Source organism: Gorilla gorilla, chromosome 10 (assembly GCF_029281585.2).
Source record: "Gorilla gorilla gorilla isolate KB3781 chromosome 10, NHGRI_mGorGor1-v2.1_pri, whole genome shotgun sequence".
Taxonomy (NCBI): domain Eukaryota; kingdom Metazoa; phylum Chordata; class Mammalia; order Primates; family Hominidae; genus Gorilla; species Gorilla gorilla.
The window spans coordinates 17,996,210-18,023,539 of record NC_073234.2 but is presented as its reverse complement, the minus strand read 5'-3'; the positions used below and the strand labels follow the sequence as shown (position 1 = coordinate 18,023,539).

Below are 27,330 nucleotides of genomic sequence, written 5' to 3'. Positions count from 1 at the left end.
CAGAACTGAATTTCTAAGTGACTCCTAGACAACTGCACTCGGATATGCCACAGACACTGCCAACTCCACAAACCCAACACGGACCATAAACTGATCAACTGCACTTGGATGTGCCACAGACACTGCCAACTCCACAAGCCCAAAGATGAACCATGAACTGGTCAACTGCACTTGGATATGTCATAGGCACTGCAAACTCCACAAACCCCACATGGACCATGAACTGATCAACTGCACTTGGATATGCCACAGACACTGCCAACTCCACAAGCCCAAAGATGAACCATGAACTGATCAACTGCACTTGGATATGTCATAGGCACTGTCAACTCCACAAACCCAAAGATGAACCATGAACTGATCAACTGCACTTAGACATGTCACAGACACTGCCAACTCCACAAACCCAATATGGACCATGAACTGATCAACCGATATGTCACAGACACTGCCAACTCCACAAGCCCAAAGATGAACCATGAACTGATCAACTGCACTTGGATATGTCATAGGCACTGTCAACTCCACAAACCCAAAGATGAACCATGAACTGATCAGCTGCACTTGGATATGTCATAGGCACTGCAAACTCTACAAACCCAATATGAACCACGAACTGATCAGCTCTCCCTACCTCTCTCAGATTCTTCATACTTCCCTCACCTCTGTCATCAAATCCAGTCATCATATTCCATGATTCTGTTCTTATTTTTCCCCAGCTTTATTAAGGTATAATTGACAAATAACAACTGTATATTATTGAGATGTAAGATTGACATTGGTATACACTATGAAGTGCTTACCACAACCAAGGTGATCAACATATCCATCACCTCATAGTCACCATAGTCTTACATGTGCCCACCACACATAGCAAATTGTATGTGTATGTGGTGGGAACACATAAGACCTACTTCCTGAGCAAATTTCAAGTGTATATTTTTATTAATTATAGTTACCATGCTGCACATTTGTTTTCTAGAACTTACTCATTTTACAACAGAAACTCTGTATACTTTGACCCAAATCCATTTCCCCCAGCCCCCCAGCCCCTGGCAACTACCTTTCTACTCTCTGCTTCTATGAGTTTCATTTCTTTAGATTCCACATATAAGTGAGACATGATTCTGCTTCTGAAACCCCTCCCTTCTATCCATTGCAGCAGCCTCTTCCCTACTCAAGGCTTGGTCTCCTGCTCTCTAGTTTCATCTCTCCTGGGCCACTGATCTGGGCAAGTTCTCTTAGTACAGATCTGGTAAGGGGGCTCCCTGGTTTTATGCCTCAGTGGGGTTTCACTGCTCCTAGGATAGAATCCAGACTCCTGAAAATGGCTTCCAAAGCCCCTCCTGCCCTCACCCCTCTGCTGTCACTCCTCACAGGCTTTGTGGCAACTTCTTTCTGTTCCTTGCAGCTGCTGAGCTCTCTTTGGCCCTGGAGCCGTTTCACAGGATCTTCCAGTTGCAGGGAACCGCTTTCCACCTTCCTCTTTGCCTCAGGTGTCAGCCCTTGGCTCCACCTACTCTGGGGAGCCTTCATGAAACCCCACAGACTAGGAGCTAACCCTGGATGGAGCCTAGCATTTTCCATGCTATAGCTCTTAGTTCACTTATTAGTCATTGCTTTCTTTCTTTCTTTTTCTTTCTTTCTTTCTTTCTTTCGCTCTTAGTTCACTTATTAGTCATTGCTTGCTTTCTTTCTTTCTTTCTTTCTGAGATGGAGTCTTGCTCTGTTGCCCAGGCTGGGGTGCAGTGGTGCAATCTCAGCTCACTGCAACCCCTGCCTCCCAGTTTCAAGCGATTCTCCTGTGTCAGCCTCCTGGATGGCTGGGATTACAGGCGCCTGCCACCACGCCTGACTAATTTTTGTATTTTCAGTAGAGCTGAGATTTCAGCAAGTTGGCCAGGCTGGTCTCAAGCTCCTGACCTCAAATGATCCACCCACCTTGGCCTCCTAAAGTGCTGAGATTACAGGCATGAGCCACTGCACCCAGCCAGTCATTGCTTCTTTAATCATCTGAGTCACCTCCTAACAGAAAGTGCTGTGAAGAAAGTGCCCTCCCCTGCCTTGCACACCACTGCATCTCTAGGCCTGGAATAATGTTGGCATGTTATTGAATGAATAATGAATGGACAGAATCCTAACCCTGGAAAAACTGAAGTCAGTTTAAAAAGTCTTATTGTTAAAAGAGCTGTGAGAACCATCTTCACACCATGTCTAGCAGCAGCAATCCCAGAATGTGGTCCATCACAGGTATGGCAGTAATTTACTCTTCCTGCCTTTAGAAAGGCTGGGTCAGGTGGAGGACTGGGGTGGCAAGAAGGCTGCCCCAGGAGTCAGGAAACCTGGTTTAGCTCATTTATCCATCCAGTAAACACGGACTGAGCATCTACTATGCTGGTGCTGCACTCCATGCTGGGATGCAGAGAAACAGGGCACGCCCTTGCCCTCGGGTGCTTAGTGTCTAATGGGGGTGGAGATAGAGACATATAATCAGAAAGCACCATAAAATTCTAAAAGCCCTTTAATGAGAAGACATACAGGTCACAGAGGCAGAGTGGTGAACCTGTGTGGGGAGGAGGTATAGGAAGAACTCACACAGGACAAAGTACTGAGCTGAGTTTTGGAAGATGAACAGGTGCTTGCCAGGCAGACAAGGAAGTGACAGGCATTCCAGGCAGAAGAATCAGTGTGTCTAGGAGTAAAAACACAGAACGAGAAATAACATGGCACATGTGTTTGGACCACTGCAGTTGGCTGTGTGTGGCAGGACTGAAGAAAGTTGGGGGGAAGAGGAGAGTTTTTCTAAGAGATGAGGCTTGCTCGAGAGGCAGAAAGAGTCAGATCCTGGCTGGTGCTTCTCAACTCTGCTGCTCATCAGAATCAACTGGAGGAGCTTTAAAAAAATCATGTAAATACCTGAGCCGCAGCCAGTGATATCAATGTTTAATGACTTGTTGGGGGGCAGGGGCTGATTTGTAGCATTTGCCAATTTCTATGGTGTAAATACTCATGCCATGGTCAATTTCAAGCTACCAATGGGATGTCACTGACTGCAGAGTTGGGAAGAGATGTGTAGTAGCATACCATTATATAGTATTTCCACCCAGCAGATACAATCAATAGAAATTACCTCGAAAGGTAGTAAAGTCATCAGGCAAACCTGACTTTTGAGTATGTATTACCTTTGTTTTTAACATAATGTACTTACTTACAAGTTTATATAATTTTTAATAATGGTCATTTAACAACCCACTCATAAGATTCCTGGAAGTGATGGCCTCTCCTGAGTCGCTGGGGCTGGTTCCAGCTGCAGGACACCACTGGCCCCACCCAGGCCCACTCTATGGAGTCACTACGGGTGAGACCCAGGCATGGGTAATTTTAAAAAGATCCCCGGTGATTCTAATGTACACCCAGGGGTGAAAACCACCTATTTGTAGCCCATGTTAAGGAGTTTGATAGCTATCCTAGGGGCCATTGGGGCCATTGCAGGATTTCAAGACTTTTAAACAGAAGCAATTTTATCAGGTTTGCGTTTTAGATGGGTAACGCAGCCACAGAGTGACAGGTGAATTAAGACTGGAGGGAGGCAGGGGGACCCGTCAAGAGACTGTTGCAAATTTCCAGGCAAAAGCTGCCAGGGGCTTACCTAAGGCTACAGAGGGAGGGAGGTCATGGAGAGACAGCAGCGGGTCCTAGCTACCCTTGGGTGTAGGGGTGCTAAGTGGATAAGGTGAGGGGGATACAGGAACAATTTTAGTTGCTGGTGGAGACTGAGAAAATTGAGGAAGTTGTTTTCTGATCACCTCATTTTTTTTTTTTTCCTATCAGAACTAGGTGATGAGGTTCCGTTGCCGCAAGAGGGAGGCAGGCATCAGAAAAGCCTCTGGCCCGGCCGTGCAGTACCTGGCTGTGTGCATCTGAGGGGGCCGCTCTTCCTGTCTATAAAGCCAGGGAGCTCAAGCAGATCCCTCTGAAGTCTCTTCCAGCATGGAGACTCTGATTCCATCACACTGGCATTTGCTCATGTTTTCACTTTCTTAACTTCCTCGGTGACTCAAATTACAACTTGTTATGGGTATAAAGCCTCATTTGCTCTGGGAATCTGGACTACGTCTTTGTAAGTCTTCAGCTCGGGGGAGGCAGTTTCAATCCTTGGGGAGCGAGCACTATGCTTACTTCACTCTCATCTCCCTCCTTTCACGGTCCACGGTCAGTTGGCTCCCCTCCCTGAGGCTGACCACTCCCAGCCCCTTTCCAGATGGCGTCTAATAAAGCCGAATGGGACAGAGACGTACCTTCTGGATAACTGCTCATGCAGTAAATTCTAGCAGACCAAAAAGTAAAAAGATTTGCTAAGCCAAGGAGTGGGCTTTGCTCAAATTGCAAAGGAATTTCTCCAAAGGCCTCTTGCAATGCCTTGCTATGGAGTTCATCTGTCCCTGCAGTGCCTCTACTGGTACTATACTATGCCACGGTGAGGACCAAGACTGCAAGAGGCTGGAGACCCAGGCTGCAGGTTGCCCATGTGGCTTACTCTCCCTCCACCTCCCTTCCCTTTCACTGTTGCTGCTCAGAGAAGGAAAAGTGCAGGGTTGTGTACCAGGAAAAGAAAAATAGGGCATGTACACAAATGGAGAAAGGGAGGCTGGGGTTGAAAAAGAGTCATGAACTGGAGAGACTGACCATGGGCTTTTGTTAGAAAGAAAAAAAGGAGACAACAACAGGGTGCCAGGAGACCTCTAATTGTGCTCATTCCTGCTAGAGTCCTTCATGGATTCTAGGCCCAGTTCCGAATCCACAACCAAAGTAGATGAACTTGGAGTTAAGATCCAACAACATAAGGTGATTAGGGTCAGAAAGAACAACTTGCACAGAAAGGGTGAAAGACGCACAATGTGTAACCTGGAGGAAAGACAGTAGAAACAAGATGTAACAAACATCTTCGAGAATATGAAGAACTCTTACACAAAGACAGTACAGTAACCCGTGATTCTCCGCCAAGGAGCATGCAGATGAGTCACCTGCGAGAAAACTTGAGTGCAACAGTGTTTCTGGTGGCACTGCTGCTAACCTGGGTGGTGTGTGATCCACAGAAGGAAGGCAGCTTGTCTGGAGGGTTTTAAAAATCAGAGTGGTCCTTATCAGTTTGCTGAGGTTTAGATGAGGTTCTCCATGTAGGGGTGGCAAATGCATTCACAACCTCTCAAGTACCTTGCACCCAAAGGATCTGTGATTTCCCTGCTCATTAGCACCTTTGGCAGAAAGGGAAGCCAGGATGAAATGCTAATCAATTAGATTTCCTGCTCATTAACAGCTCTTCTGAAATGATTAAAGGAGGAAGTGAGAACCAACAGACAAATTCAGGACTGGGCCCCGGCCTCTTCTTCTGCCCTCTGGCCCATTCTGCAGGGGGTTGTCTTGCACTGGCCTCTCACTGGGGCAAAGGGTACTTCACCGTATTTTTGGTTCCTTCTATGTTGACGTGGTTTGAGTGTTTAGCTCTCCCCAGCAAGGCATGGGAAAAGGCTCTTTTCCTTGCCTTGGCTCTGAGACTAAATCCTTTCTTAGGATGATTATTATTGCTATTCACATTACCATTGCAGACGAGGCAGTGAAAATTCCCTACTTACTCTGCTGTCTCATTGGATCCCCTCCTCTGTCTGGGAATTCAGGCTTTCCATTTATAACTCCACTGGTTTATTGTAGGGTTGAAGCTGACCCCTCACTCAACCAGACATGAAGACATCATTACTTAGAAACCAAGGACAAAGGGCACATTCCTGCCACCCAATGAACTACAGCTATATTGCTGGTCTCTTATCCCAGGAGTGGTTACGATTATTCCAATGACAGTAAGACCAGGCAAAGGGGGAAATTCCAGGCCCCTAGGTTAAGCATTGCCACAAGACAACCCGCTTTAGTCTCCACTGCTCTTGTTCGCCTTTGCTCCCACCCACCCTTCTTTTCCTGAGCCTTCCAAATGCTACAGGTGCTGCTTGCATATGATCATAGTAATAGCTACACTCGTTTAGTGCTTACAAGCCAGGCACACTTACACAGCACAGCACCCCATTTTATGGAAGAGAAGGCTGATAAACCACTTGCCTGGATCACACAGTTCATTAATGATAGTGCTGGGACTTGAATCCAGGATTGCAAACTAGTTCCAGCTGATTTAGAGTGCATTAGGGAACACTGCCTCTCTTACCTACAAGTGGCCTTGGTCCAGCCTGCTGAGCCCACAGCTAAGCAGCTTCCCAGCTCTGATCCCAGTGACTAATACCAAGGCCTTCCCCATCCTGTGGGACTCTCAAGAACAGCTGAAAGGCGGTTGTGTGAATAAGCCCATCTCAAGATCTCGGATGAGCTCTATTCTAAGTCAGTCAGTTCCACACTGATGCAAGTTCCTTTCAAATACTCATGGGTTATTTTCTTATTTAATGAGGAGGTAAAGGGTGCCCAGGGCAAAATACATTCTGGGATTTGCCAGTTCAGGAGCAATTTGCTTATGGGATATATGACTGGTTTCGAATCTCAGCACACACAAAGTTGGCTCCTACATCTCTCCTTTCTGTCTCCCACAGCCTCGATGTTCACATAAGCTCAGAGCTCCCCCTATGATATGATTCAGACACAAGCAGCACAGGATTGAAATGTGAACTGCCAATTTAGAGAAGTCTGTAAGTTTCTTGTGCTGTGGCTGCCTTTGGTAGTTCTCATGACTGTAGGTCCTTCTCAGAATACTGTTCTTAAATGGAAATAAAGGATTGCAAGTAAAGCCAGTTATGTTGAAATATGGATATCAAAAATATTTAAAGACAATTTTGTAATACACAAATATGCATGCTTCTTTGATAATATGTTAAATAACAAAATCTAGTGGATTACCAGAATTTTGAAGTAGTATTGAAAGCAAACAATATTTTTGAGATACCTGCAACCATCTTAACATGATAAGAAAATATCCATGGTTTCTAATGGTGGACAAAGTAACAGAAACTGCAAATGCTATTGTGGTGTGTTGTCTATATTTGCGAAGGAATACCGTGAGAAATTTCGGCTAGAAGCCTGTGATAATAAAGATCCAGTTATTCTCCAAGTTCATAAACCCTCTGGAATTCCATCTATAGACTTCATGAACCCCAGTTTAAGAAGGGAATGTTTGGGAAAACAAATGACACAGAGAGGGATGGGTCTGCCCCAGGCTGGAGGCAGCACTTGCTTTGAAGGAGGGCCCTCTGATTGTTGGGCTGTCCCTGGGATCCATCTGCAGAATCCTCCCAGATGTTCTGATTCTCAGAGTTGTTTCTATCTTCTCCCAGGATGCCTTCAAGGACTCTGGGAGATTTTCTTAAGCATCCCCATAGTCAAAGTCATTATTATTAATTTGTTAGTAAAATTCCAAATGAGAAACACTGCCGATTGCTCTGAGATCATTCTATCTGAGTGAAAGCTAGAGATGGTGAGATGATGAGAAGGTAGCCAGTCTGAGGAAACTGGGTTAGTTCTCTACGACAAGGAAACCACCAAGGCTGCCCAATAGTGGAAATGGTCTTCAGGGTTAGCCCCAGGATTGCTACAGTGTCCTGGGGTGGAGGGCCTTACATCGAGGATAACCTGGAGGCAAGGAGCCAGGCTTCCCAGGGCTGTTGCAGATGAGGTGGGAACACCAGAACCACCATATTTGGGGAACTTTCCTGGAAGGCTACTTGGTCAATACTTTTAAAGCAGCTAATTTATAGGGCATTTCTGACTGAGTATCCATCATCTGTCTCTACAACCTGAATGCTGAGTTTGTCTGAGCTGACAACACACGTTAGGTTTGGAAGTTCTAAAATCATAATCGGGAAGAGGAAGATGGATCCTTGGGGAGCATCTCACTTGGTGGCCCTTAGCCTTTGGTTCAGGGACCTCTGAGAATCACAGGCAATGGCCTTTTAGCTCCTGACAAATGCCTGACACACATTCACATTTTATATATAATTTCAGGAATTTCAAGGACTCTTGGAAGCCTGATCTAACCTCCCTTCCTCCATTCAGAGATGACAAAACTGAGGACAGAGGAGTGAGGGACTTCCCACAACCACAGGCAGCCAGCTTGAGTGTGTCTGCTGCACAGTTCACAGCAGGTCCTGGAAGGCAGATGGCCATGGACGTGGAGACCTTGCAAAGGGCCACATCCCTGGAAATTGCTTCTCTTCTTTCACACGCCTCAGTCCCCCTCCCCATCCCACGTGCTGCTGGAAAAAAGCACATGGGCCAGCTGGGAAGGAGGTTGCACCTTCCGTAGGTGATCCTTGGTGATGTGCCTCTGCCTTAGGACACCATCCATCTTATGTGCTGTAATGAGGACATTGCCCCTCACCCACTCCCAAGCAGGGCCCCCAAAGAGGCCAGTCATGTTATTTAAGGCTTTATCTCTACACAAATAATAAATGCAGAGATCACAGGCATGGGGAAGTTAATTAGTATTATTATGTCTTTAATTCTGACATTGCTCACTGGCAGAGCCCTTTCGTGCCAGCCTTAAGCCAAGAACCACCTTTGTGATACTCACTTGGACAAACCCCTTGTGTATGTGATGAAAGAGGGATGGGGAAACACTGGGAATCTAACCAACCTACTAAGAGCCCAATTTATCAGAAGAGGTCAGTACAGGGCTCCCAGAGGGGTGAAAAACATCAGCTGCAGACAGAGAGCAACTGAATGCTCCTTGCTACCACCTAAACACACAGATGGAATGCCTGCATGCCCTCTTGCTATCATTCCAATCTTTTAGAAGCTATATTTGAATCCTAATACCATTGTCCAGGTACTGCTTTTTAGTCACCTCAATTGCAAGATTGTGCCTGTAAAGAAACAGGCAGCGTCACGTGTTAAAGCTTGCAAAGCCAAGTCCAAAAATTGCCATGCAAGCACCCTGCAAGTTAGGGTTAGACTACACAGATGCTACAGGAAGCAATTCACACCAGGACGGCATCTGTTTTCCAGAGAACACAATCTACCATCAATAACTTGGACACAGAAAAGGATACAAGGGACACCCAGCCATTTGGGCAGAGTGTTGAACATGTGCTTAAGCTGACTTGACCGTCACGTGGGTGGGGATGGGAACCACGGGACCTGTGCCAAAGGAGAGCTGGTATTATTATGTCTTTAATTATATTATTATGTCCTGCATCATGGCAGGTTCTCTGTAATGGGTGAAGGGAGCTCAATGTCACTTCCAGATGACTGTGCCATGTGACCATGGGCCAGTTACTTACATCTCAGGGCTTGCATCCCTTCCTCACCAGTAAAATGAGAGATGGACTGGACAATCTCTACCACCCAGACAGCCTCACACTCCTAGGAGGCAGACCAAAAAAAGCTGTTCTATCGGGAGTGTTAAGATCCTCCTACTTCCTGTACACTTTTAACAACGTGCCTTCTTCCTTGTCCCCAGCCCCAGGGTGAGTAAAATCCTCAAGGTTAAAAGCTTTTTCCACTTATGCTAAAATGTGGAAGAGAAAACCGATAAAGGGATATGAACGGTTACTTAAGATTTCTCTAAAAGGCTGAAGGAGCTAAATAAAGGGTTCATGATTATTAGCCCGGGACAGCCTATCATCACCGTTACATGGACAAATTGTACTGCATGTCAGAGCACGCGCAAGATGCACAATAATTTATCAGTCAGGACCCAGAAAATTGTACAGTACAAGTGCCTCTGCAGCTTGTGCCTCCCTGCCCTGCCACCCTCCCTCGGTTCTGTCAAAGGGACATTGCCAAGAGAGGCCCTTGATTTAGGCCTTGGTTTAAAAAAGCACTTATCAAAACCAAAAAGGAATTGAAATATTTCTGTGACATTTATGAGTAAACAACAAAAAGAAAACAGTATTTTTCTCACTGTTCTCCTTCCCTCCTGTGGTTTCTCACTATTCTCTAGGTAGTTTCCTAAATGCGACCACAAAAAAGAAACCTAAATTTGTGTAGTAAACATGGGATTGACCAGGAAGACACATGAAACTGACTATGGTGGCCTATTGGCAAAGAAAGGAAAGAAAAGAAAAGGAAAGAAAAAAAGAAGGAAAGAAAGAGAGAGAGGAAGGAAGGAAGGAAGGAAGGAAGGAAGGAAGGAAGGAACCAAACAAACAAACAAAAAGAACAAGGACAACCAAGCAATGGCCGAGAGCAATGATTTAGTAGCCTGTGAAGTGGTGAGGGAACACTCTTCCCCCACGGGGAGTATTTCATCCCTGACCTTATTTAGAATGGCCAGGCCATGATGACAATACAAAGTAGACCATCTTTCTGTGAATTTTATGATTGTTTTTAAATTTCCCATAGACAACTGCTCCCCTCTTGCCCGCACAGGGTAGATGGCTCCCATGGGCCTGTGCTTGGTACACCCTGTAGACACTGGTTGGCATCTATGTGCTTACGTTTGATGATTTGAGGAATCATGGGTAATGAAGATAGGCGCTTTTGTGGCGGCACATTCCAACCCTGTGATGTTCTAATGTAAAAACAATTTTAAAAGACTGCAGATTGCAGAGGCCATAGAGGGGTGCTGGAATCTGGCATTCGAACCCATCCACATGCAGAGGCCTGTGTTTCCCTTAGGATGCCTGGAACTCTCCTGGAAGCTGTTCCTCTTTTTCTAGCTTGTGTTTCTGGGGCTGTTTCTACCTCTAGAATCTACTCACAAGACCTAGCACTTAGAACTAATTCCCAAGTATTTACTCAGTTGTGGTTGTTAATTGTATTATTTCTAGACTTTATCATCATTATTACTGGAAGAAACTGAAGTCCAAAGAAGGGTATGGGAGTCCAGTGAGCTCCTGGCAGAAGAGAAGTCATGACTCGGCTCTGCGGGGGATCATACTCTTCACACTCACCCCAACCCTCTTCTAGGCTCAAGACCACCAGATTACTGTCAGATCACTTAGCAAGGCCAATTCACTCAGCTTTCATTCCCCAAAGCTTACGGGAGCACTCAGGCCTACCTTCTTTCACATTTTCCCATGTAGTAGAGACAGTGAATTCTCCCACAGGACACAGGGAGGCCTCATGTGTTCTTCAGAAGGCATGGAGAAGCAGAAGGAGCTCCAGGAGCCAGGCGGACTCACTTGGCATCCTTTCCCCTCCTCATTAGCTGTGTGAACTTGGGCCAGCCACAAAATTCTTGTGAACCTCACTTTACTCAGCTGTGAAACGGGGATAATACGCCCCACCTTTTAAGTGAGCAGTGCAGACTGGAGGAGATAAAGAACATATAACATGTGCTCAATGCTCAGTACCTGTGGCTGTGGTGAAGGAGGCATGGGGTGTTTCTTTAGTATTTCCTGGCTGTCTCCCCACAATCGAAATTGCAACGTGAACCATGCTGACAGCAAATAAAACAAAACCCTAAATCCCTCGACGTCAGGGGCCCAGCACACCTGTGATGGCCGCTGTAAGGCTAGGCTGGTCAGTGAGTTCCTTGAGGGCTGTGAGTAGGTCAGGGGTGCAGCGCTGTTGCAGCTGGGTGCATGTGGTGTTCGCCATGTTTGTCCTTGCACTGCATGAAAGCCCCTGAATCCTGGGCTTCGGCATGACAACATCACCTCTTAGGGCTCTGCTGAGAGTCCTCCCAGCTTGTGCTCACAAACAGAACGGGGGCCGGGAGAGGAGGGCATTGAGGCCGCACACAGCCCTGCTCAGTGAAACCCACAGCTCATGCTGGTGTTTAAATGCTAACTATGGGCTCCCAGGACAGCCCATTTAATTTCTCCTTTTGTTGGCCGTGTCCCAGCCCTTCCTTCTCCTCCAGGCCCCTCCTCAAATACCGCACCAGCTGGGGAGCTGCCCCTCCCCTAATTATTACCCTGGGGCTGCCAAGATGCTGGCTCCACCCCCGCAGAGGATGGCAGCAGAGCACAGAACGTGACAACAGCAGCAGCAGGTGGCCCCAGCAGACAAGGCCTGATCATGGTCCCTGCGATTCCTACCATTCCTGGCCAGCTAGTGGGCGTAGCAAGCATGCTTTGTGTGGCGCAGGGCTTCTGCCTTCTTAGGGCACCACCATCTTTCACCCCATCTCTGTGAAGCAGGGAGGAGGTGGGGGGTTTTCTGTGCAGCAATGTATGCCTAAGACACACTCTTCTAGTCAAGAATGTAGGATTGCTTAGCCTAGAGCAGCAGAATCCCAGTTAAGGTTTCATGTTGGGGTTCTTGGGGTGGTCTTGCCCTCCACATAGCTCCCCAAGAGAAAGGGCTCCTGTGAGCAGAAATATACTGCAGCTCACAGCCCCCTAGCCTATTACAGAAAGGCAGGACAATCCTTGGGAAGCAAGCAAAGTTTGCCGCCAGCAGCTCCCAGAACCTCCCTTGCACATTTATTCGTCCACCTGTCCGCCTAAGCTGTGCATCCATCCGACCACCCACTCATTTTTGCTGAGAACCTAATGAGTGAGGGCTCTGTGCCACATGCTGGGGATACAAAGGTGGGTAAGACACCATCTCGGTGCTATTTGCCCCCCTCCTCAAGCACAGGTACTCAGGGGGCATCATCCAGTTGTATTTTATGAGGACTCTGCAATAAGAAGAAGAATGGGCGCTTGTCCTCACATACAGAGGCTCAGAGTTTAGTGGCTTGCCCAAAGCCACACAGGAGGTCACAAAGCCATGACTCCGACCTGGACTTCTGATCTAGAGTGTCCTCCATGGCAGTGTGCTCTCTAATGGCAAGAACAGACCACTTCCCCAAGCAATGGCTGAGACTGAAGGGGCGACTCTGGCCTTGAGCATGGCTGCTCCTTCTACTGAGCAATCATGTCATTTCACTCAATGTTTCTCAAACACCTGCTAGTGCCAGGCCCTGTGCTGGGCACCAGCCAAACTGCCTGGGGTCCTGCTTGTCCTCTTCCCCCGTTTTGATTTGCTTGCTTGGTTGTTTGGTTCTTCTTGGACTGTTTCTAGGTTGGTTTAGTCTTTGATACTCCTCCCATGTGAGAAGGTCCTGACTGGTTTCATCCCAGGGAAGGAAGACAGCTCCCAATCAAGTGGTGTGGTCAACGTCTTCCACTTTGCCATGCAGACAGCCTGAGTTACCAGTGAGCTCTGGGCAGAACCGGTGGGCTAAAGACTCTCCATGGATTATATCAACACTGTCAGAACTGTCAAGTTAGGCACTGTCTCTAACTCAATATGTTAAGATATATATACTAAGACAAGGACTTGATTTAACAACAACAGCAATAATAAGCATCCTTAGGGTATATGTATAAAGAAAAGAGACAGCGGCCTGGAAAACCCACAGGTGGCACTTCAATACTAACTATAAATGGGAAGTTGAAATACCTCGGAAAAGAAACATCTGATCATCAAGGAAGAGCTTTGTAAATCATAGAATGGTATCAGTGAGTGTAACGCTGGGGACCTCCAGGCTAACTCCTTCACTTGGTGTTCAGAGAGCTAAGACTTAAGAGTACTCCCAGTGCCACAGGAGCCGAAGGTGGGCCAGACCCAGGAAACGCATCTCCTGAGCCTCATGCCAGGCCTGTTCTGCTAAGCCACGACACCGGGCATCATTCACTGGGCATCATTCTCATCAGAACCCCAAGCAAGCCCTGTTGTACCTTGCAGATCTCAGCCCAACCTGTGCCACTGAGGCAGCACAGGGAAGACGCCAGCCCTTCTTCTGCAGAGTCTCAACCATCCTGTCTCCTTGGCAGCTGCTCAGCACATGCACATCTGCTGCCCAGAGAGAAGGGCAGTGTGTGAGAAGTGCGCCCTGCACTGGGTTCATGTTCCAACCCTGACTTTCCCCAGCCTGCTGACCTTGAAAGAATCACTAATCCTGTCTCATTTTGTTCCCCATCTGAAAACTGGAGCAATAATCTTATCTCTGAAAGCTGTTGTAAAGATGAAGACGTAGACTGTCACTGGAAGCACCTTATTATTGATATTGCCCAGTTCCCAGACGACACTGCCAAGCTCTGAGGCTGTCCTGCCACAGATCCCGATGTGAAGCCACCCTGCTCTCCAATGAACCCAACTTCCAGTGCATGCATGCCTTTCAGAGTAAGGAAACGCGCTTCTGCCTCATTGTTTGCTTTCCCGGCTGTGCTGGTTGGATGCAGCAGGGATAATGGTGACTGGAGATGGTTTATTTGTCACCTAATGCTAATGTGTCATGCCTGCAGCAGTGGTTATCACCTACTATTAGTATTCTTTGTCTGCTGAGTGAATGGCTAAGGGGCCCTGAGCTGGAGTGGACAGAAGATGGGAAGACAAACTGTGGAGTTAGGAGCTGCTATGTGGGTGTAAGCCAGCAGGGAGCCCTGACCGCTCTACCAAGGCCTCAGAGTAGGAAAACCACCCTGGCTGAGTTCCCACCCTGAGGCCTGGCCCACGGAAGGCCAATGTGGCGTGGGCTGTGATATGCTATTCACAGGCAGAGGGTTGGTGGCCTTGAATGCCACGGCTGGAATATTGAGTTACGAACAATAACACCCAGTCCCCAGTCATGGGAAAATAAGCAGGGCTTAGGGAGGCCCCAATGGGAGCCACAAATAACACCAAAGCAGAAAATGGCAAAAACAATTGCCACCACAATAAAAAACCACATAGAACCAAAACTTATGGCCAAATTTCCCACATACTGCAATCAACAGTCCATTACTAAAAAATTCCAGCATACCAGGGAAGAATGACAGGACCAGAGGAAAGCAGAGAGATGAATCAGAAAAGGAAGAGAAGAAATAATGAGCATTGGTAAGTAAACGTGAGCGTGGGAAGACTACTAGTCTACCGTCTACTAGTTGTGGGGCGGGAGAGGGTGCTGGGTTCTAGCACCAGAGGCCCAGCCCTGGCTAGCGGAGTTGTGATGTGGGCCAGGTCCCTTGACCACTGTGGCAACCAAGTTTCCTCATCTGTAAAATAAGGACTGCACCCAGTGATCTGTAAGGCCCCCGCTGGCTCAAGAATTCTAAGAAAAAGGAACTCGGAATATCCCTTGAAGGCTGGCATAACAAAGTTCATCATGCACAAGAGAGGAAATATGGGACTGAGCTTACTGATACTGGAGAAAAGCATGAGGTTTGACTTGCAGATCACCTTCAAGCCTAAGAAGGGTGGCAAATATCTTTTTTTAATCGCCACTAATGGAAAGGCAAAAGGAAAATGGGCTTGAAGAGGGCTTGTTAAGGCAGCTGGAGCAAACTCATAAATACGAATATAATTCTGTTGTTTCCCTTCTAAAATACTTTCAATGGTTCCCATATCTATCACTTAAAATCCAATCTCTCCCCTGGCTCACAAGCCCTACAGCTGTGGCCCCTGAATCCATGCCAAACTCCTGCCCTATTGCTCTGCCCAGTTCAGAGCGCTCCATGCTGGCCTCTGCATGCTGCCTGGGACACCCTCTCTCTAGCTTGTCCCAGGGCAGGCTCCTCAGGGCAGTCGGGCCTCCATGTCACCTCAGGAGACCTCTGCCGACCACTCACTTTGCAGCCTCCCCCAAAACTCCCCATTGTATATTCATGTTCCTGACATTTTCCTTTCTTTACTTATTATCTGTCTCCCCCATGAGAATGTAGGTGCCAGGAGAGGAGAAACCCCGTTTCTGTTATTCAGTGCTCAGGGTCTAGAACGGAGCCTGCCACATGAAGAAGCTCAGTGAGCATTTGCTGAATGAATGAGGGGTGACAAGTAAGTAATATAAGTAGAAAACATATGGATGTTTTCCCCAAGGAAGGCTTAAAGGCACTCAAATGAAGGGCTGGGGAAAATCATGGATCCTCCTTCACTGAAAGTCTCTTTAAAGAACAACGAGATGCTTTCCTGTCAGTAACGATCCAGTTCCTTGTCACTTCTCCCGCCACAGACCAGACCAGGAATGTGCCGAGTGCCCCAGGCCGGCTGCCCACTTTGTGACATACAGAAGCCAACACCGCGCATTCCTTTGGATGGTGAGTCAAGGAACTTCTCGGCACCGGACTTGCTGGCCTCTCCTGGGGCTGCCCCCGCATCCATCTGCTACCATTGCTAACGAGCCCCTGGCCTCTTAGGCCTGCCCAGGGAGCTGCCATTGCACTACTGGCATGTCCCTGGACCCCTGTGGCTGACAGGACTTCTCACCAGCCAGCCAGGCCAGATGGACAGGCCTCGAGGAACATGCCAGGGGGCATGCTAACGGATGGATTGGCCTTGGAAAGGGAGGCGATAGGGATTGATCCTCAAACTACATTTTAATCTGATGAGAACATTAAAGTGATCCATTGCTTTATTTTTGCAGGTTGCCAAAAAAAAAAGGGAATGTGGATTTATTTATTATTATTATTTCGGTAATGTGGAGGATGAAAGGCAGGCAGGCAGGATTAGGTGGGTTGTGGGAAAATGTAATATTTTCCAGTACTACATGTGTCCATCTCTCCTGGATTAACTGGAGATCAAAGAAGCCCCTGCTGGAGATCTGCCTGTGTCATAAGGTGCAACGAATCAACCTGATGTTGCTATAGGAACCAGATTTCTCCCCAGCGTCATGGCAACAGACTCCGGTGTGTTAGGCGCACAGTCTGCTCACACTGACATAGTGAGCTCAGGAAGAGAGCAGCAAGGGGTGGGGAGATGTGGGGGAGGCTGTACACAGTTCTCTTCCTAAACCAATCAGCTGAAAGCTCAAATAAATGAGCCTTACTTTGAATGGAGATGATGACGGGAGTTGTGCATCTTTGTTGGAATAACTGCAGGACACTGAGGACATCATCAAACTTGGGGGTCCCATCTGTGGTTGTCTACATCATATACTATCTGTTCTTATAACGAGGGGTTTCACTGAGGAAGACTCCTTCCAAGGTCCAGTAAAACAACAAATGATAAACAACCAACCAACAAAACAAAACCCAAAAGAGCTAATTATGGGCCATTCTGAAGTCCATGAGCAATATTCTATTTCCTTCATGAATTTCTAAGTGACAATGAACTTCCCCACCATCTAGGAACATCTAAGAGGGGAAGGAAGAAAATTGCAGCACCCACTCCCCTTAGAGGCTTTTAATACTCAACATCAATTTCTTTGGCCTGGTGACAGAGCCCATCATCCAGGTAGAAATGTGGATCTGGAAAGAACGGCCTCCAGTCTGTGATTTAATTCCACAAGTTTCAACACTATTGTCCAAGATTCTGAGATTAAACAAAAAAAAAAAGGCATATGTCATTTAGTATGTGTTTCCTGTGTGCCATATTTTTTTTCTAGGTTCTCTGTACCATCGGGCTTAAGAATATCTCCTTATTTCTTGCTCTTGACCTAAGGAGATGGTTCTCAAAGTGTGATTCCTGGAGCACCAGTGGTAGCAGCAGCAACATCACTTGAGAGCTTATCAGAAATGCAAATTCTCAGGTCCTCACCTGAGACCTGCGGAATCAGAAACTATGGAGGTGGGGTCCAGCACTGTTTTAACAAGCTCCTCAGGTGCTTGTGTTGTAAAGTAAAGGTTGAAAACCAATGGCCTAAGGAGTCTATGCCCCTTCAACACCTTCTTTCTGCCCACCTGGGCCTCCAGTCAGTCAATGATGGGACTGCAGAAATCCTACGGCTGGGTCTTTTGATGCCTTCTATTCCAACTTCTGCCCGATGAAGCCTCTCATCTTCACTCCTCAAGGATGCTTTGTGTCCTGGTGAGCTCACCATTTTGCAAGATGAACACCTGACTACACCTTACATGGCTCTAAAACCTGCCTCTACCTTTCACTCCTACCCAAAATCTAGTTCTGCTTCCTGAAGCTACTCAGAATTAGTCTGATTTTTCAGCCTCATGTAGCCCTTTATGTATGTGAAATCAGCTATTCCATTGCCCCTAAATATCCTTGTTTCCAGGTAAAACATCCCTAGATCCTTCTGCAGTTCCTTATGTAACAGTTTCCAGATGGTTCCCCTGGGGTCCCTCACTGAATGTGACCAACATGAGAGGAGGACACACCTTGCTTCTCTTTAAACTTGGAGAGCAGACGAGCCTGACTGTACAGAGCATAGGGACTGCCACCAAGGCAACCCAGGTCAGCTTCGACTACAATCACAACACCAAGCCTGGGGCAGTGAAATCCCCCCGATCCTTTTCATAAATGCAATAGTTAAGTTAGTCCTCTTTCATTCCTATTTTTTGAGGCTGAGCCCATAACTTAGCATTTCTAACACTAAATTTATCTCATTAGTTTTGGTCCAGAATTTTTATTAAGATACTATTGAATTTACTTTTATACTGTACAAAAATGTGATACTATGCATATTTATTTTCCTTTTAAACTTTATTCAAATTCATATGCTGTCCATATATTTTATATCCTGCTATTAATGTGAAATGAGCATTTCAACTTGTTGGCTTCAAAAACATAAGTTTTATTAGCTCATCATATGAGTTATAACACATTTAAACATTCCCCTTTGATGTTAGGTTCTCTCCTCTTTTCTTGCTGTTATACATGAGCTGAAATGAACATCATTATACATAAATATAAAACTTTGCCTAATTATTTTTCAGCCCAAATTCCTAGATGGAAAATTAGTGGTAATAGGGTATGAACATTTCAAAGACCTTGATATGCATTGCTAAATTGTTTCCAGAAAGGTTGGAACTTTTTTCTATTTCTATCATAGTATATGAGAGCCCATTTTACCACACCTATTGCTAATGTATTTTTTTAATCTGTGTTACTTTATTAAGTGAAAAATAGCATCTTCTTTTAATTTATGTTTCTATTTTACTAGTGAGGCTGATTTTAAAAATCAGAATGTATTTACCAGTTTGTAGTTTATATTTTGTGAATAAATCTGTTCACGTCCTTTGCCAAATTTTCTAATGGGGATGTGTTTCTTTAATTGATTTCTAAGTTCTCCTTATACAGCAGCAATATTGACCCTGCGTCTACCACTTTAATAAACATTTTCCCAGTGTGTGTTTGCCTTCCAAAACTTTCTGTAATTTTTCTGTGCGTAAAAGTTTTCTATTTTTATGAGTTGAATCTCAGCCTTTTCTTTTGTGCCTTCTTCCATTACTTTCATGTTTATAAAGTCTTCCATAATTCTGGAGGCAGTTAAATAGTCATTTTCCCCCAAGTCTTATGGCTTATTATCTTTCATTTAACTATTTGAATCCACCTGTAATTTGCTTTGTCTAAATGTATAAGATAGGTATGTAGGCTGGGCGTGGTGGCTTACACCTGTAATCCCAGCACTTTGGGAGGCCAAGGCAAGAGGATCACCTGAGGTCAGGAGTTCAAGACCAGCCTGGCCAACATGGTGAAACCCTGACTCTATTAAAAATACAAAAAAAATTAGCTGGTTGCAGTGGCATGTGCCTGTAATCCCAGCGACTCGGAAGGCTGAGGTAGGAGAATCGCTTGAACCCGGGAGGTGGGGGATGCAGTGAGCCAAGATTGCGCCACTGCACTCCAGCCTGGGCGACAGAGCGAGACTTTGTCTCAAAAAAAAAAAAGGTATGTAAAGTTATTTTCTTTCCAAATACTTACCAATCCAGTCCCTGCCCTCGCCCACCTTCCTTAAAACTTCTTTGCTTCCTTTACCATATAGTAGGTTCTCATGAGCCACAGATGCACTGCATATTAGTTTCATATTTTAGAGAAACACCTTAAGGTTATTTTTACCATACATAAATTGAGGGGAATTTTAAACTGGTTTTGTAAGGGAAAACAGATTTTGTTTTCTAGTACACAGTATATGCTACTTTGGAGACACATAGGAGGATGCAAGTTTTCTTCTGCCTTTGACTGATGCATTATTTTATGGCTCTGGCCTTCTACTTTTAAAATGGTGCTGTTGAATACAAGGTTATTTTGGACACATTTATTTTTAAAAATTTTATTTTATGCCCCAACAAATATCATTACTAGAGGCTGTTTCCTGGTTGTTTGTTTCACACAGCTCTGTCCGTGGATTCCTTTACCTGCACCATTCTGTTCATCTGTAGGAACGCCGTCTCTTATCCTTTCCTCACTGTGCTCATGACATATCTTTCTTGGTAAATTTGGCCTGGTTATTTTTCCAGATAAATTCTAGAATTATTTTTCTAAGCACTCTCCTTTCCACTCCCCACCAAAACAACAAACAATGCCCAAACCAAAATATAAACAAAGAAAATACACCCTGGGCTGTTGATTAGGATTTTTTTTAAACTCATGAATTAATTTGGAAAGATTTGGCATCTTCAGATAGTCAATCTTTCCTATAGAAATATGACACGTTTTCATTTATTCTAACTGTTCTTCTACAACTTTTAGTTAAATTTAATTTTGTCATACAGTCCCATGTGTTTAGAATATTTTCCCTAAGCACATTTTAAAAGTTTTGTAATTATTGTAAATAGGAATTATTTTCCATTTTATTTTCTAGATGGTCATTTTTGGTACATAAAAACTACTGATTATTAAACTATTTATGTCATATCCAGTCACGTTTCTGGAGCCCTTTTATTAATGCTAACTATTTTCAGTTAGATTTTCTAGGACTATAATCACACCATTTGCAAATATCGATAATTTTCTCTCTTCCTTTCCACGTCCTGCTTTGTTGTAACCCCTTGACCTTTCACAATGCTGACTGGCAATGGTTCTAGTGCACGTTCCTTTCTTGTTCTTGATTTTAAAGGAAATGCTTCCAGGACATCATCACTGAATGTTTGCTGTTAGTTTGAGATACATATTCTTTATCATATTAGTTGTCATTCTATTCCTAGTATTTTAAGAGTTGTATTTAAAATGGATATTGAGTTTTATTGCATGCTGCATTTTTTAGTTGACTTACCAATGTGTTATATTATAGTATTAAATTTCCCAGCATTGAATAGTCCTTGAATTCATTGGCTGTGTCTTACCTAACTGTGAATCCAATGGATTCAATTTTATTTCATTTTTCTTTTTTCATCTGTGTACATATATAAGATTATTCTAAGACTTTTTTGGTGACATCTTTGTCAAGATAATGCTAATTTTATTAAATAAATTTTTAACTTTAATGTTCTGTATTTTGAAAAAAATTATCTAAAGTTGAAATTTATATTTTTCTAGAAAGTTACAATTAAGATTTTCAAATTTCTTAGCATACCACTATGAATAGCATTCATTCTCTTATGCTATTATGTTTCCTTATTAATTTTTGCTCTTTTTTATTTCTAAATTTCCAGAGGTAAATTAATTAACTTTTATATTTTATAGCACCAGCTGCTTTATATTGTAAATCTATTCTGATACTGTTTCCTAATTAATTAATTAAACTTTTAGCCTTTTTGCAACACTTTGTTTTAGTGTCTCCTGTACAGAATATGGATACATTTTCTCTTTTAACCAAAATCTGTAAGTCTCATACTTTTAATAATAAGAGTGTTTAACACACTTACATATTTTGGCATAGTTAAACCTTCAACCCTACTTCTGTCATTTTGTTTTATGCTTCTGGATATCTGTGTGTTTACTTTCTCATTTTTTGTTTCATAGAGCAGGAGTCCCCAGTCCCCACAATGGTGGACCAGTACCGGTCCATGACCTGTTAGGAACCAGCTGTGCAGCAGGAGGTGAGCTACAGGTGAGCAAGCATGACTCCCTGAGCTCTGCCTCCTCTCAGCATTAGATTCTCATAAGAGCTCGAGCACTATTGTGAACTGCGCATGTGAGAGATCTAGGTTGCATGCTCTTTATGAGAATCTAATGCCTGATGATCTGAGGTGGAACAGCTTCATCCCAAAACCCTGCCCCCATCCCTTCAGTCAGTGGAAAAATTATCTTCCATGAGACTGGTGTGATATGGTTTGGCTCTGTGTACCCACCCAAATCTCATCTCAAATTGGAATCCCCACATGTCGGTGGAGGGGCCTGGTGGGACATTACTGAATCATGGGGCGGACTTCCCCTTACTGTTCTCATGACAGTAAGTGAGTTCTCACAAGATCTAGTTGTTTGAAAGTGTGTAGCACTTTCCCCTTTGTGCATGCGCTCTCTCTCTGTCTCCCCTGCTTTGCTGTGATAAAACATGCCTGCTTCCCCTTTGCCTTCTGCCATGATTGTAAATTTCCTGAGGCTTCCAGGCCATGCTTCCTGTACAGCCTGTGGAACTGTGAGTCAATTAAACCTCTTTTCTTCATAAATTACTAAGTCTCAGGTAGTTCTTTATAACAGTGTGAGAACAGACTAATAAATGGTCCCTGGTGCCAAAAGGGTTGGGGACTGCTGTCATAGAGTACACTTTTGTCTTATCTTGAGTTTTTGAAAGTTGAAACCCGGATTTTTAACCTTTATACGTATTAAAAGCATTTGCAAATTAAACTTCTATAATTTACAAAGTTCAAAACAAAACTTTAACTCATGGTTCCCTTCATTAAGACAAGTAAGTTTTAAAATACATGTAACACCTGCTTCCCTCCAGCACCCAATATTTCCTTGTCATTACCAATTTAGTCTTGTATTATATAGGCAATTTCTTATATTGTTATTTCTCAAAATATTATTTTTAAAACTAAATTCTAATTTTTATTTTGTAACTATAGTTAACATAGTTATTTTTATAAATAATACAATAAAGTTGATAAGAGTTGTAATTTTGGGCACTTTACCTACATTTTCTATTTAATCCTCACAGAAATCACACCTGTTCAGTGAAGTTCAGAAAGGTTAAATAACTCTCGCACAGTCCCACAATTAGTAAGTGGCAGGGGTGGGGCTCATTTGCAGCTCCCAGAGCTTGTGCTCTTGCTCAGGATGCCTCAGCTCTACTTAATTGGTTTCAATTCACCATTGGTCCATTTTATACTATGCTGGGGTCCTTGATTTTCATTCATCTCAATCACTTGGAACATTAAAAATTAACTGATTCATTGTCTCTGGAGGAGGACATGTATGCTTTATTTTCTGAGACCTTGCATATTTTCATATGTCTTCATATTTTTCTGCCTGAATCACATCTTATTCAACAATCCAGCTCTTTGGGTCTGTCAGTGGATAGACATGTGGAGTGCAGGCCAGAAAAATGCCTCTCAATTCACCCATTCCCACTGATAGGAATTCCACTTGCTCTTTAGCGCCCCTTGATTTACAATGTGATTGGAAGTTTCAAACTTGTTGGCATATTTATGGTACTTTATTTATATGTTCTTAGGAAGTATATCAAGCATATTTGGTCTCCTGTCATGTTAAATTAAAAACCAGCATGGATTTTAAAAATATTGTTTTCTATGCATTATTTATATGGCATTAGTCATCTCTCCCAACTTTGTGTCTAAAACAAATTCGTTAAGTTTCTATTTTGCAATTTCATGAAGGCCAGTGGTAGACATGCTGACTAGGCCTGAGCCCCATGACAATGAACTGAAGTCCTCCCTCCAAACTGACATCAATCTGTTAATCTGCATTTTTGGGCCAGTGTTGGCCTAACAGTTATTAACATATTTCTCCATATTTTTCAAAAGAAATCATGATAGATGCCCCTCAGTGCCTTAATAAAATCAACACTATCTTCGGTATTCTTTTGATCTAAAGCTAGTAGACCTACAATAAAAGAAAGTTCAGTTAATTTGCCATGTTCCTAAAATTACCGATTTCTTTTGAAAGCACACACACTATTGTTTAAAGAATATACCCTAAGAGTCTTCCAGGAATTAACATCGAGCTTACTCTCCTACAGCCTCCTAGCTGTAGAAAATCAAAATGTTTCGCTTCTCTGGCCCCTACACACGCTCCATAATTTCACAGAGATCACTGTCAGAAGCTTTAAGAAAGTATCAGGAGGTTCTTCCACTACTTGGGATAAAGCTGGACAAGAAAGACTGGAATGCTTTGTAAATGCATTAGGTCAATTCCTTTGTGGCAGCGTCTGCTGCACTGTTTCTAGCCTGTAGGCCACTCACAGGCAGGGGCTGTTGCTTCCTCATTCTCCATCTTGCCTTAAATTCACCGCAGAGGCCCATGTGGTATTCTCAGCATTCTCTGCAAGCCCCTGCTTGTTCTACTCTTCTTGAACTATCTTCTTTTCAGAGACTCTCCTGGAATCACAAGAGCGTTCTCTTCTCTGTGCTTCCTGAGGTGTCTGTGGCTGACCTCCGTGGGCTGAGTTCTGTATGGCAGTCTCTGCTTTCAGGAGGAGGAGCCCCGAAATGACTGGTCTCTCTCCTCCACGATTTCCTCACCCCAACTAACTCTTCCTCTTTCTCGGAAGTGAGCCCAGCGTGGCCATCCCTAGAGCTGCTCCCGCTTCTTGAGAGCTGGACCTCTCAGCAGCCCATGGCAAGAGTGTATTTAAATGTTCTGCTTTTAGCCGAGTGAAATTTCTAGCAGAAGATTGGGACTATTGCCTCCGTACCTATTTTCTGAACGGTATTAAGAAGTCAGATTTCCACAACATAACTTAAGTTCCTCTCTCTTTGTATCCTAAGTCTCTGCACTGGGCCGCCACACCAGGTTTACGGGTTTCTACAACAGTGTGGATTTCATAGATGTCCGGTCCACTCCTAGCCTCTCCCACTGGCACTGCACCTTTCAAACAAGGTGTGCACTTTTACTGCCACTGCCAGGTCTTACATTGAAAACCAACTCTCAGAGACGCCTGTAAAAATTGCATTTTCCCTATTGCATTCACATTTTAAATTTATTTCCTTTGTCCTTATAGGCATTCACCTAGAGACTGTCAAAATCATGCCAATAATGGAGAAAAAAAAAGAACTAAAAGGAGAGTGCGGGCCTTCACTCCGGCCTCACCTCTCGTTTAGGTCTGAAGACTCACATCAGATGCAGTGGACCTTGGGGCTGGTCTCGGGCTGGGATGCTCACTGATGAGTTAGACTGTCCTTGGAGAAGACCAGGTATCAGTCCACCCTCTCTGCTAAACTGGCACTCAAAGCTCTAAGGGCTGATCGTCACCAGGCACGAGGGGATGATGGCACTGGCCTCCTGGCCTCCAGGCCCGCCAGTAAGTTTGGACCACACCTGCTACTGTTGTTCAGGGCGTCTGCCTACTATTTGAACATCCCCAGCCTTCTCCCTTCCAAACTGTGCTTCACTGACAGGTCCAAGAAGAAGCAGAGGTATTCTTTACCGTCCCCCTACCCCAAACCTTAATACACACCATCATCCAGTCCAAGACACTCAAGGAAATCAAGACTCCAGAGGCTGTAAGAGATCTTCCAGGTTATGTTGCTAAACCTCCCACACACATATTGTGGCTATTCTTATACAGACATCACCTTCAGGGGAAAGAAAGAAAAAAGCTCTAGAAAACAGGAAGCAGGAAGGGTGGGGAGAGGCAGAGGCTGGGGTGGGGTGGGCACTGTGGAAGCACTCCCCCACTGGGAACCCCAGCAAACTGGGGAAGGATTCAACAAGAACAGAAGAGAAAGACATCTGCAAACAGTGCCAGATAGCCACCTCTCCTCCGACAGCTGAAAGTGGTTTTGTGAGTACGGGTTGGTAACTTATTTGGAGTGGACTACCTAATTGGTTGAGCCAGGTCAAAATGATGTGGAGTTTCCAAAAGCAGGAATATAGAAATGATGTAGAGAGGGGAAGAATGATCATTTTAGTGGTTTCCAAGATCCTCCTCAGTATATTATGAGATGAGACAAGGTGGGTTTCCAGGGAGAAGCAGGCCCCTGATCAGGAAGCCATCCAAGGTAGCTTGTCTCCTTATGGGGAACCTACAAGAGCAGACAATGCTATGATCAGCCAGGGAAAGGGCACAACTGGGGCAAGAGGATGCAGGACTGGCTCTTGGGTGAGGGAAGTGTTCCTCTGGACGGCCATACTGTGACCATGTGGGAGTGCAAGAGCTCACTCCTGATGGAAGGAGGCAGTTCAGCCCAGCTGCCTGATACCTACTCACCCCAGGCCATTATCGCATGTGACTAACAGCCTGTTACGGCCACTGGGAGGATTTTGATGAGGGAACTTCTTTTATGTAGAGATTTCCTTAGGGTGAGAAACCATCTTTTATCATCCAGTTCACACCTGGGTCAGAGGAAGGCTATCCTGTGTCTGCCTGGCACAGCTGCCCTGATGCCCGCTGGGCCTAGAATCTGGGCTGGGCCATGTGTGCACCTGGGGCTGAGCCATCCCTCCCTGCTCTCTTTCCATTCTCCCTCATTACAGTCTGCAGCCACAGGAGAGAGAGGGCTGCAGGCCTGATCTGAGCCCTCGCAGAAAAAAATATTCTTAACTGTAAAACTCAGCTTTCTCCATCAAAACACTGAGTGCCTACTGTGCCTTTCACACTAAAGGAACGATAGAACGGGGCTCTGCTTTCAGGAGGATTATGGTCCAGCTGGAGAGGACACACATGCACCCCAGCAGGAGAACAAGTGTTGTCTTGAACTGTGTGGTCTTGAAATAAGCTCAGTGCAAATGTTGAGGATTAGCTAGACTAGGTTGGGTAGGTCTATGGGGGAGGAAGGACTTCCACGGGCCATAAAAACATGTAGGATTCAGAAGGAGTAAAGGAGAAGGGAAGTATCCCGAGCCACGGGCCCATGTGAGTGAAGGCCAAGAAGTGCCAATCTAAGATGGGATCCTTCAATCTCTGGCACTGTACACATGCTTGGGATGCATTCCCAAGCCTGCATCACAGCATGCAGGCACACACATGCTGGATACCTGGGCCCCATGCTACAACACTGGATATGTCCCAGTGGCCTTCACGCCCCCTCAGAGCTGGGGCTACACCGTATGCCTCTGCACGTCCCCAGCGCATAGCGCAGTGTCTGTGGCCAGGGGGACATACCATGTGCCTGTGTACACACAGAGCCACTACTTTTAAGCACCAGCTGTGTGCTAGGTACTAAACAAGACACCTAATACATATGATGTCTAATGCCAATGAATGGCCTGTGGGGTGGAGATTATTACTCTAATTTACAAATTAGGAAATCCAGACTCAGGACAATCAGTTGATCAAGATCACAGTCAGTCTCAGGCAGAGCTCGACATCACACTCCGTCTGTCTCCAAAATCTCTCCTTTCCTGTGCTATGTTATAGCAAAACTCTACTACTCTGAGCAACTCAGCAGTGGCATTTGCTTATCAGGGCTTCCCTTTGCCTTTGACCTTGGTTGTCACCATCTAAGCCAGCTCACCTGGAACTTATATGGACTCATCAGAATTTGGTGCTGCTGCACAAATAAAACAAAAGATAATAGTGGCTTTATTTTTCTCTCACATAAAAGATGTCTGAAGGGAGACAGTCCTGGGATGGGATGGCAGCCCCATGGTCATCATGTCCCAGGCTTTCAGCTTTCTGCTTTGCCATCCTCAATGCTTGGCTTCCATCTTATGGTCCAAAGTGGCTGCTAGAACTCCAGCCATTACAACTGCATC

The 27,330-nt window shown here is 45.0% G+C and overlaps 1 protein-coding gene and 1 long non-coding RNA gene across 39 annotated transcripts in view; both read right to left on the bottom strand.

Annotated features, from left to right (window-relative positions):
* Window positions 1-27,330, bottom strand: part of CACNA1C (calcium voltage-gated channel subunit alpha1 C) — a 720,825-nt gene that overhangs the window by 307,656 nt on the left and 385,839 nt on the right. The gene's annotated exons all lie outside the window — the stretch shown is intronic.
* LOC129525792 (uncharacterized) overlaps window positions 3,225-27,330 on the bottom strand; it is a 120,981-nt gene continuing 96,875 nt past the window's right edge. The window contains exon 2 of the long non-coding RNA XR_008670269.2: window positions 3,225-27,330. This is a non-coding gene — a long non-coding RNA (uncharacterized lncRNA).